General features: G+C 40.4%; 1 pseudogene; it reads left to right on the top strand.

The window, feature by feature from the left end:
* LOC117717364 (large ribosomal subunit protein eL15 pseudogene) overlaps positions 1-12,442 on the top strand; it is a 44,041-nt pseudogene that overhangs the window by 20,127 nt on the left and 11,472 nt on the right.

Genomic DNA, 12,442 nt, shown 5'->3' with positions numbered 1-12,442 from the left:
GAATTGAACTTAGGACCTCTGGAAGAGCAGTCAGTGCTCTTAATTGCTGAGCCATCACTCCATCCCTAGCCTTGAGATTTATTTTGCTACTATTGGAGCTGTGTTTCTATTCTGCTCCAATTTAAGGAGTCCATATTCATCACTCCTCATGCTGCTTCACTGTGTAGTGAAGTGAGCTGGGCTAACATCCGAATATGAACTTTATTAAATCTGTGTCAGTCTGGTAATAAGAAATATTAATGGACACTGCCACAGTAATACAAGTATTAATTTTAAAATTTATTTTTTTCAGTTGTCATATAGATTAGTGTTTATTTTTAAAAAATTTTTTGATGATTCTTTTTCAATTTTTTGTGTACAGTGGTGTTTGCTAGCAGGTAGGTCATATAATGGTGTCAGATTCCCCCGAACTGGAGTTACTCAGAGTTATGTGCTGGCATATTGGTGCTGGGAATCGAATTGGGGTCTTCTGAAACAGCAGCCAGTGCTCTTAATCTTTGTGCCATCTCCTCAGCCCCTAACATGTTTTCTTACGTCATTCATATGTAATTAGTTATCTTCAAAAATTTTCCCAACCTACTCACTGTCCCTTCTTTGTACTTTAGAGAGAAGGGAGGATGAAAACATTTCATTGTGAATGAAATATATTGTTTAATTTTATTTGTTTTTGTTAGAAGCTCATGTAAAGAAAATGAGATCTTTATAGCATAGCATTTAATCAAAAGTTTCCACTTAAAGCCACTATCCATTTATTTTTAATGAGAAATTTTATGTTGACAAATCTATTATAGGATGGGTTTAGCAAGGATAGAATATAGTCTTAGTTAGCAGACCAGTTGGATAATATTGGCTCTGTGAAGACACACACTAAGAGATAACATCCTTAGGCCTGACACATATTCCATAAAATCTACATTGAGAAACAGTAAAGCTATTTTCAAAGAACTAGTCTGCAAAATATGAATACAGATAATCTTTATGTGATAAGTAGCATCTAAATGAAGATGGAAGAAAGATCAAGACCGGTGGTCACGTTCTAGAGAGTTAGCTTTCAGATCAGCAGCAAGTCTAAGAAGTCTAATTTCATGTGTACCCTTTGTCCCACATGGGAATCCATGGACACAGCAAGCTACTGGGGTCAGTTTTTTCATGAGGCCTTATCATGATGTATATCTACAACCATGAAGTAGTTTTCTTGTCTACAGAATGAGTAGCAGATCATTATGAAGTGGTTTAGAAAGGCACACTTCCCTTTGCTGGGCATCCATATAGGGCCCTGTTTGCCCATTGGTGGTAGTCATGCATATTGCGACTAAATTGTTAGATAAGTCCTTCATAGTAATGTTGTTTTATTTATATTCCTAATATTTTAGTGCTGTTTACTTTAAGGAAAAATACTAATTATAGTTTTTAGATTTCCTTAGTAGGTAACTATAAACTTTTGGTGAGTGGGGGGAACCAAAGCATAGTAACACTTATACTTTATGAGTCATTTTTATACAACAAAAAGAATTATCCTCTATCTATCAATAGCCAGCTCAGCTGGCTGGAGGAGGAATGTGATCTCTCACAGTCTTTCTTCTTAGTTTGAGTTATGAGAACTTGACCAATACTCACCGTCGACTCTAGGGTGATTCATTCAAATCACTGTCTTTGATTAGTTTACAGCTCATGATGTATTTTTTTTCTGCAACTTCTTCAACAACTGTAATTAATCAGAATTTTGGCAGTAGTTTTCCCACAAAGGCCATGAATATTCTTTTAATGAATGACATTTCTTTGTGTTAAGTCTCTGAGCCCCAAGGCTATTAAAATTTCAGCGTTGGATTTTCCCTTCTTCAAAGCTTTCTCTTTTGGTTAAAAGCAAAGTGACAGACTAGCATCTATTATGTGGGACTATGAGATAATTTGCATCTGGACAGTGACTGGTGACACTGAAACGCTTGGGCCTGGTACATGGCTTTTGGAGAAAGTAGTTTGAAAGTTGTACCTAAAAGAAGAGTGGAAAGATCTGTGTGTGTATAATTGAGCCATCGAGACTTGTATCATTTCCAACTCACAGACCTTAACTAAAGTGACAGGGCCGGTCAGGGTCACCAATCCAGAGGTGAGGCAGAGTGTACAGTGGAACTTCTTTATATTGCCTATTATATAGTCCAATCTCTTTCACCTAAATAACTTTTGAGGAATTGACTGGGTATAGGTCACCATGTCAAGCTAAAATGATTTCAGACTTCAAGGGAAACAACTAAAAATACAAAATGATAGCTGACCAAGTCTACCAAATTAAGGCCCAACCAGTATTGAAAAATGCATCATCAAATATTTGGCCTTTTTTTTTTTTTTTTTTTTTTTTTTTTAACCTATCTTCTTTTCCTTTGCAAAGGAAAATGATGTTAAATAAACTAAATCAGTGGTTGTGAGACTGGAATGTTCACCATAGATTTGCTTAACTCAGTGGGTGGCACACTACACACTACACACTACACACTACACACTACACACTACACACTGCACACTACACACTACACACTACACACTACACACTACACACTACACACTACACACTGCACACTACACACTACACACTACACACTACACACTACACACTACACACTGCACACTGCACACTGCACACTACACACTACACACTACACACTACACACTACACACTACACACTGCACACTACACACTACACACTACACACTACACACTGCACACTACACACTACACACTGCACACTGCACACTGCACACTACACACTACACACTACACACTGCACACTGCACACTACACACTACACACTACACACTGCACACTGCACACTACACACTACACACTACACACTACACACTACACACTACACACTGCACACTGCACACTGCACACTGCACACTACACACTACACACTACACACTACACACTACACACTGCACACTGCACACTACACACTACACACTACACACTACACACTGCACACTACACACTACACACTACACACTGCACACTGCACACTGCACACTGCACACTACACACTACACACTACACACTACACACTACACACTACACACTGCACACTACACACTGCACACTGCACACTGCACACTACACACTACACACTGCACACTACACACTGCACACTGCACACTGCACACTACACACTACACACTACACACTACACACTACACACTGCACACTGCACACTGCACACTGCACACTGCACACTGCACACTGCACACTGCACACTGCACACTGCACACTGCACACTACACACTACACACTACACACTGCACACTGCACACTGCACACTGCACACTGCACACTGCACACTGCACACTGCACACTACACACTACACACTACACACTGCACACTGCACACTGCACACTACACACTACACACTACACACTGCACACTGCACACAATTGCATTGCTAGTTTGGGTAGTGATGAGCACAGGTGAAGAAGTGACAAATCTGAGAAATCTCTCTAAACAAAGTGACCTTTGAACTGGATTTGGGAAGGTGAGGACTAGGTTGACGAAGAAAGAGATTCACCTGGCTGGTAGAGTAGAATGGATAAAGAGTGTGGTTCTCAGGACTGGGCTGTTTGTTGTTCCTAGGATGCAAAGAAGATAGGCAGCTGGAACACTACTGTAGAGGACTGGGGAAGGGGCATGATAGCAGTGAGGTGCTGGGTGATGAGATCTAGGGTGCAGGTCCAGAAAACAGGGTCTTCATTATCAAGATAAGCAATTTTTTTATTAGATATTTTATTTACACTTCAGATGCCATCCCCTTTCCCCATTCCCCCCCCCTTAGAAAACCCCTATCCCATGCCCCCTTTTCCTTTTTGCATTTATACATTTTTTAAAAATAATGTTAATCATAAGCATTATAGGTTTGGAATTGTTCAATCAGAGGTGTAACCCACTGACCAACCTAGATATAACAACTATCTTTGACTGGTGGAGATACATGAATATCTGCCTCCTTATCTCCCCCCTCTTTCTCTCTTTCATCACCTAGCTTCTCCTCTCCTTCTTCTTCTCCTCTTCTTACTCCTTTTCTTCCTCTCAGTACTCCTCCTACCTTAGCTCCTCCTACACATCACCCTTCCTGTTAAAATGAAACTTTTCTCTCAAAATACAATTAGAGCGTAATCATGCCAATTTGTACCAGTGAGGTACAAGATAGTCCTAATACCCAGTCCATCCTTTTGTTGACTAACCAGCACTTCTGTCATCTATCCTAACTAAAACACTTAGTTCTGAACCTGGCTTTAGGATGAATGTCAGCTGATGACCATCCACTCAAATCTTTTCTCTTACGGTAAATAGCTATAAGTTTTCAACCTCGTCAGAAATCCAGAATGACTGAGTTAATTATAATTGTGGGAAGCACAAAGCATAGCTTCTAAAACTTAGCCAATTTATAGAGACCTCTGAACACCTGAAAAGCCCCTATACTACTGAACGTTGGAGCATCAAATCTTCAGCCTTCTGGCTCAGAATCATCTGACAGACCTTGGTGATGCAGGATTATTAAGGACTGTTTACTCTGTCTAGGCAGATATAATCAGTCGACTATTCTGCATGTGTGTCCTTTTCTGGACAGTAATTTGTCTGTAGATGGAGAGAGGCAATTCCTGCCTAGTGGCTGTTACCACACAACTGGAGTAACTCCAAGGATGCTCAATTTCTTCTTAGAATCCACGACAGGAAGCTGTCAGGAGCAGACAGGTCTCTAATCAATATGAACATTAATATATAATGTTCTATGGACTTCTGATGTTTTGAAAACCAACTATCCATGTAAGGTAACCTGGACTATTGTCTGTTCACTCCTCTCAGCTATTTCTAAATAAAATATGGAAAACACCCTAACAATAAACTCAAAAATATGAATTTGCTATAGTCCCTTAACTCATAGGTTAACCATCCCAAATCAGTTAAAAAAGTTAAAAAAGGGCTGGGTCTAGGCATTGTATTCCTAAATGTGTTATACAGACACAATGCCCATGAGCGTATCAATATTCATCTCATTTTTATATTAATAAGAGGCTCATACCAATGAAAACCTTAAATTTGAGATCAAAGTAAATTTTGTACCATTTAAGAAATTATAACTTCATCTTGATAATAATTATACAGATTTCTACCAATAGGTTATGGCTATGCAATAAGTCCTAGCTAATCCCCCCTGTTCCAACAAAACCACTACTTGTCCCTAGGAAGACAGACCATTATTAACCACATTAGTCCCCAAGCTCAGGGAATAGGGGCGCTGACTCTTCTTCAACTTCTTCAAGCTGATTAAGGGCGTTGAGATTTTAGAAGAGGGGTAGGGGGAAGAGTAAGTTGATAAGCCTCTGATGCTGTGTCTTCACTGAATCCAGATGGAATTCCAGGACATCAGAGGTTTGGGCAGGTCTGCTCAGTATGCTTGATGAGTAGATACACCAAGGCTGTGTATTCTGCAATATACAATTCTCAGAACAAGTTTTAGTATCAAGAAAAAAAATTTCCCACCCCCAGGGGGCTGACATTTTTTTTTAAAGATGTTGGTTCTGAACACTTTTTTTCCCCCGCTTGTTAAAATTGGTTGTAGTATTTACGTTTCAGATTTTATCCCCTTAGCCTACTTTCTTCCACCACCCAGAAACCTCCTATCCCATCCCTCTCCTCATGCTTCTATGAGGCAGTGACAGCACCTACCCCCCTCACTATCCCCTCCCCGCCCTCACAATTCCCCCCCCCCACTGTGTGTTCATTTTTTTTTTTTATGGGACCAAGAAACTCCTCTCCCACCTATGTCCGACAAGGCCATCCTCCCCTACATATACCTCTGGAGTCTTGGGTCCCTCTCTATGTGTTCCCAGGCTGGTGGTTTAGACCCTTGGGGGCTCTGGTTGTTTGGTATTGTTGCTTTCCACCTGGGGTCAATAACCCTTTCTGCTCCTTCAGTCCTCTCACTAAGTTCTCCATTGGGAAACCCCTGATCATATCAGTGGTTAATTGTGAACATTGTCCTCTGAGTGTTTTAGTCTTTGGCTGACCTCTAAGGAGACAGCTATATCATGTTCCTCACATTATGCACTTCCAGCCATCCACAACAGTGTTTAGATTAGGTGGCTGTACATGGGGTGAATACCCAGGTGGAATGGTCTCCTGATGGCCCCTCCTTCAGTTTCTGTTCCATGTTTTGTTTCCCTATTTGCTCCCTTGAGCATTTTTGTTTCTTTTTTTTCTCGTTCTAAGTAGAACTGAGGCATCCCCTCTTGGTCTTCCTTCTTCATGTGGTCTGTGGGTTGAGTCTTCACTAATCCAAGCTTTTGGGCTAACATCCGTGGAGATATGTTTGTGTAACTATCTTCTTTTGGGGTTTTTGGAAGATTACTTTCTTGCTTTTTCTAGGTTGTAGTTTCCCTCCTTGTGTTGGAGTTTTCCACCAATTATTCTTTGAAGTGCTGGATTTGTGTTGAGATACTGTGTAAATTTGGATTTGTCATGGAATATTTTGGTTTCTCCATCAATAATGATTGACAGTTTTGCTGGGTATAGTACTCTGGGCTAGCATTTGTGTTCTCTTAGGGTCTGTATGATATCGGTCCAGGATCTTCTGGCTTTTATGGTCTCTGGTGAGAAGTCTGGTGTAATTCTTATAGGTCTGCCTTTATATGTTACTTTGCCTTTTTCCCTTACTGCTTTTAGTATTTTTTCTTTGTTTTGTACATTTGATGTTTTGACTATTATATGGCGGGAGTTATTTCTTTTCTGGTCTAAACTATTTGGAGTTCTGTAAGCTTCTTGTATATTTATGGACATCTCTTTCTTTAGGTTAGGGAAGTTTTCCTCTATAATTTTGTTGAGGATATTTACTGGTCCTTTTAGTTGGGAGTCTTCCCCCTCACCTACACCTATTATCCTTAGGTTTGGCCTTCTCATTGTGTCTTGGATTTCTTGTATATTTTGGGTTAGTAGCTTTTTGTATTTTGCATTTTCTTTGACAGTTGTGTCAATGTTTTCCATGGTATCTTCTGCACATGAGATTCTCTCTTCCATCTCTTGTATTCTGTTGGTGATACTTGTGTCTATGACTCCTGATCTTTTTTTTAGGTTTTCTATTTCCAGGGTATTGTCCCTTTGTGATTTCTTTATTGTTTTTACTTCCATTTTTAGATTCTGCATGGTTCTGTTTTATTCCTTTTCCCGTTTGGTTGCATTTTCTTGTAATTCCTTAAGGGATTTTTGTGTTTCCTCTTTAAGGGTTTCTATCTGTCTACCAGTGCTCTCCTTAAGTTCTTTGAGAGTGTTATTTATGTCTTTCTTAAAGCCCTCTATCATCATCATGAGAAGTGATTTTAATTCTGATTCCTGCTTTTCTGGTGTGATGGGGTGTTCAGGGCTTGCTCTGATGGGGGAGCTGGGTTCTGATGATGCCATGTAACTTTGGTTTCTGTTGCTTATGTTCTTGCTCTTGCCTTTTGCCATCTGATTAACTCTAGTGCTGCCTGTACTTGCTGTCTCTGACTGAAGCCTGTCTTTCTAGTTATCTAGCTTGTGTCTGATCTTTTAGGGGTCCAGATGTCTCTGTGATCTTTTCCAGCTGCACTGATTACAGTGGTACCTCTAGGATGCCTCAGGATATGGTGCCTCCAAGGTAGTAGTCCAGCTAGGTGTCTGCTGTTCTGGGTGCAGTGTCTCCTCTAGAATATCTCAGGATATGTTGTCTGAAGCTCTGAGTTCATTTGTTCTTCTGTGGCTCTGGATTGAGTGGACCTTCCAGTATGTCTCAGGTGGAATCCAGGGTCCACACAACAGCAGACCTGGCAGAGGTCTGATCCAGGCCTCAGATCTGAGAACTAGTTTCTAAGACACTGTCCAAGTTAGAGCGCCTGGGATCCCTGCTTCCTCTGGGTTCTTGGAGGTTAGGGACAGAGCTGCCACCCAAGATCTGCTCAGTGCTCTGGCCCAGACTGGAAGGAACCAGTGTTCCGGGCCGGGAGTGACTTCCTGGGTCCTTTTGGTTCCCAGTTACTCCCTGTTTAGGGCGGGCCCTGCTGTCTGCTTACCTAAGATACTGCCTGAGTTCGAGCGCCTGGGATCCCTGCTTCCTCTGGGTTCTTGGATGTTGGGGGCAGAGCTGCCACCCAAGATCCAAGATAAGCAATTTTATCTTACCTGTTAATAGCCAGCCACTGGAACGTGGACGTTTGGTTTATCCTGACATTTTCTGTCCTTGCAGATACACATTTATTAGGGACTTCATAATAGCTTTGCTTATACCCAGTTACCTCAAACTATGTGTAATTTGTTTTTGCTGCTTTTCTTCCAAAGGATGCAGAATCTTGGTAAGACTCTCACTGCCTACTCTTACATTTTCTGTTTTCTTTGGGATGATTTTTACTTTGAAACCCTCACTTCAAAGAGATCTACTTGGGGCATCACTCTAAGGCCTATGTCTTTTGGGTCCCAGAATGTACAGCAATGCTATATCACTATTTGAAATGCATTACAGTATTGGATACTTTTTAAATTTTCCTTTTATTTTTTGTTATATTCTTTGGTGTATTTGTACTACTAGGTTGCACTGAGTAGAGGACGGGGTTATTCACATTTTATCAATTCTGTATTAGAGTCCACTATGAGCTCAGTCTAAGAGGGAAATGACTAACTAATATGATATACTAGGAACAAAGAATTACATATTTTGTATTCAATTGTGGCCCCTTCCTGTGTATACCCTTAATGTAGCAGACATCTTTCAACGTCAGCCCCCACCTGTCATCTCATCCTTTTCAGTCCCTTCCTCTACTATACCAGGGCTTTGCCTATGTGATCACAGACTATAAAAGCAATAGTTTAAAATTGCTGAAATTAGGTTGTAAAGGAATGTGGCAAGTGCCTGTGGTTCTTTTTGGGCTCAGTCTCCTCTCTCTCTCTGAAGAAGAACAGCTTGCCATGCCAGAAGAATATTATTCATTTTATTCAGTGCATGAGCAATATATATATGACAAGAGAGGATGACTACTCCTTCAAGTGAGGAATTGCATCATAGCTAAATTGCTTCCAGAGCTTTAATCCAGGTAACTGAGATAGCAGTCATTGCTTTAGGGTCTCAGTTTGGGGGTAAATAGGTTACACTTAGAAAACAACATTCTAGTTGTAGTGGATTGGGGAGGGCACGCAAAAATAGTTGTGTATTCTAAGAAAGCCAAGGAACTCCCAGTTATATTACTAGTAAAAAAAAGGGTGGGGTGCTTTGGAATTTTGCCTTAGCTCAATTTTAAAGGCAAGTTGACAATACATATTAGATCGTTCTATGTTTAACACTGAATCCACCCTCTTTTATGAGAGTCCTCAAAACAAGAGTGGCACAAAAGGACTCTGACTGTCCTAAGAAATGAGTTTGTGTTCTGTCAGTACTTGCTCACCAGCAGAGAATTTCATCTGCTTTAAGTCATGCTTTTGACACCAGTGAAGAATTATAATAATTTATACCCTGCATGTCTTGAGGGTTAGATGAATCAATGTGTACAACAAAACATTTATAAGCTATTAGAAACCATTGAAACAGATCTTACTTTACAAAGCATATGCAGACAAGGATTTAACTTAATGGGCCCCATTTCTGCCATCAGTGGGAAGAGAGCTATTTGCTAGTATAGAGATTCTTTCTGAGGATTTGTGTGTGTGCGTGTGCGTGTGCATGTGTGTGTGTGTGCGCGCGTGTGCATGTGTGTGTGCGCGCGCGCGTCTGTGTGTGTGTGTACTTGTGCATGCAAGCACCTCCTGGCTCATTCTGTCTTTTTGGAATCCAGTCTTACACAGTCAAGTTGACTGAGTGGAAAGCCCTTGAGTCCAATATATACCTTTCCAATGTGTGAGCCTATTAATATTCTTTACAAAGCTGGGGATGTTTTTGTCTTTGCAGTAAAGGAAAAGAATTTATATTATGCTCAAAAAATGTGCTGAATCATCCATACAATAGACTCTAGCTGGCTTTGTCATAGCAGGCTACAAGTGAATACTGTCTGTGTTAAATTTTGAGTACAGGTCTTTAAAAAATACAATTGCAAGAGGTATAATAATTTCCTTCAGTGATGGACCAGAAATAAGGTAATAGTTCCATGAGTATATCACTCAATGATTTCACATACTGCTTAGTTTGTATATCTACATGCTTGAGTGTTTATGTCACAGCATCACCTAATGGTACATTTCTTAAGCCACACCACTTTCCAGTCAATAATAAATAGTCATGTAGTGCTTAACGATATATATCATAAATATTCAAATTCAGAATATCTTTTGATAATTTCATTTCCTTGTAACTGAATAACAGCTTATTTTTGTTTCATGGTAGAGTTACATTTTTTTTCAAGATATCTGGATCATTCTAATTATAAATCCGATCACCACCTGGGATGGATAGTTTAAACTGTCAATGTAACACAATGTAGACTTCCTTGTGAGTATGAATGAGAAGCGGTCTAAATCAGCTAGACCTATTGGGAATTGTCTTTACTGTATTGACGAATACAAGAAGATCCAGCCCAAAAGTGGGCAGCAACATTTCCTAAGGGTGGGTCCCGAACTGCAGAAAACAGAAGTAAGCTGAATGGCAAGCGTTCATTTGCTCTTCCTCTTGACATGGATATGAATAGCTGCTTCAAGTTTCTGCCTTGAAGTTTTGCTAGTGATAGACTTTCACTTAGGATGCTGAGCTGTACGTAAATCCTTTCTCCTCTAAGTGGGTTTCCATCAGGTTGTTTCATTACAGCAGCAAAAAATGAAGTGAGGATACTACCTTTTCAGAAATTTCCAAAAAGGATTAAACGTTAAGCAGTCTCTAAAGGGCTCATATTTTTAAGGCTTTCAAAAAAGACATTGCTTAAGTAGATGCTACAGAAGCTCAACTCCTTTTTCTTCAGCACCCAGCCTTTGCTGTTGAAGGAGAAGAGTTAGTAGAAAATACTCATGTCTTCTTAGTTGACGACCTCAGCTGATAGGCTGCCCAGCCTGTTCCTAAATGTATTCTAACAGGCTCTCTCCTCTGTTCTTTACCAAAATATCTAAAGGTTACTTGACAAATATGTGGACTAAAATAATTGTCTCAACATCTGCTTTTTTTTTGGGGGGGGGGGAAATACAACCAAAATAGTTTTCAAATTTTCTAAAAGTATTTCCAACTAGTTCCAAATTCTGCATTAGAATGGTCTTCCATTAGTGACATTTTCGTGGGAGAATGTGCTTGGATGCCACTTCAGGAAACTTAGCCACTCAAGCCAGAACAGTATCAGAACCACATTTTAAACCCGATCTTACAGAGGCACTTTCTCAATTTAGGTCCCCTCCTTTTTGATGACTCTAAGTTTGTGACAAGTCGACATAAAATTAGCCTGTACAACTGACCCCTTGTGTCAACTTGATACACAAACACATCACTTTCAATTACAGCCTTTGCTTTCTCATTTATTCCCAAGTTGTGATGTTAATGTTAATATCACAATATAAAACATAAATTTAAGAGTCACATAGTCCTTACAAATACAAACACAACGAAAGTCTAGTCTCTTTAAAATATCCAATCTCTTTTAAAAATCCAAAATATCTTTTCAAAGTTCAAAGTTTCTCAACTGTAGGCTCCTGTAAAGATCAAAATTAAGTTAAATACTTTTAAGAGGGGGAGAACCTGGGCACATTCACAATGTGAACAAAGCAAAACTAAATTCCAACAGTATAATTTAACTGTCCAACTGTCTGGGATTCATTCATAGTCTTCTGGGCTCCTCCAACGGGCTTTGGGTCACTTCTCCAGCTCTGCCCTCGGCAGCACACACGGCTTGTCTTCTAGACTTTGGCTGGTTCCGTGGCTGCTGCTGTTCTTTGTGGTCACCCCACGGCACTCCAAACTGCTGGGATCCCTTGCTGAAATGGGGCTGCACTTTCACCACTAGCTTCTTCTATACTCTCCTCAGAGACTCTAGCACTGTCATACAGTGCCAAGCCCAACTGTTTCCTATGACCCCTTCACATCTTCAAAACCAGCACCACCTGGGTGACTTTTACACTATCAAGTTCAGCTATCAGCATAAGGTACAATCTTGGCTATGTGCGCGACACAGTTTCTATGTGCTGATGGAGCCATAAGAAACACTTATCAGAAAATTGTAAACTTGTGAGCTCTGAAAAGGGAGAGACATCAAGGGTGAGTTCTTGAGAGTTAGGGTCCCCAAAGAGGAGCCTGCTCATCACATGATTTCCCAAGCTGGAAGATCTATTTTACTTTCTTCCCTGCTAATTGCAGGCCTCTCTCAGCACCCAGTCACTCCATTACCACTTTTAATACACACCCACACTTGCCTTTGGCAGTCCTTTGGATGACCACCCACAAGCCTACTCCCACAGAGGTCTCTTCTGGGTTGTCAAACTCTTGCACC

Source organism: Arvicanthis niloticus, chromosome 11 (assembly GCF_011762505.2).
Source record: "Arvicanthis niloticus isolate mArvNil1 chromosome 11, mArvNil1.pat.X, whole genome shotgun sequence".
Taxonomy (NCBI): domain Eukaryota; kingdom Metazoa; phylum Chordata; class Mammalia; order Rodentia; family Muridae; genus Arvicanthis; species Arvicanthis niloticus.
This window is presented reverse-complemented; position numbering and strand designations above follow the sequence as displayed.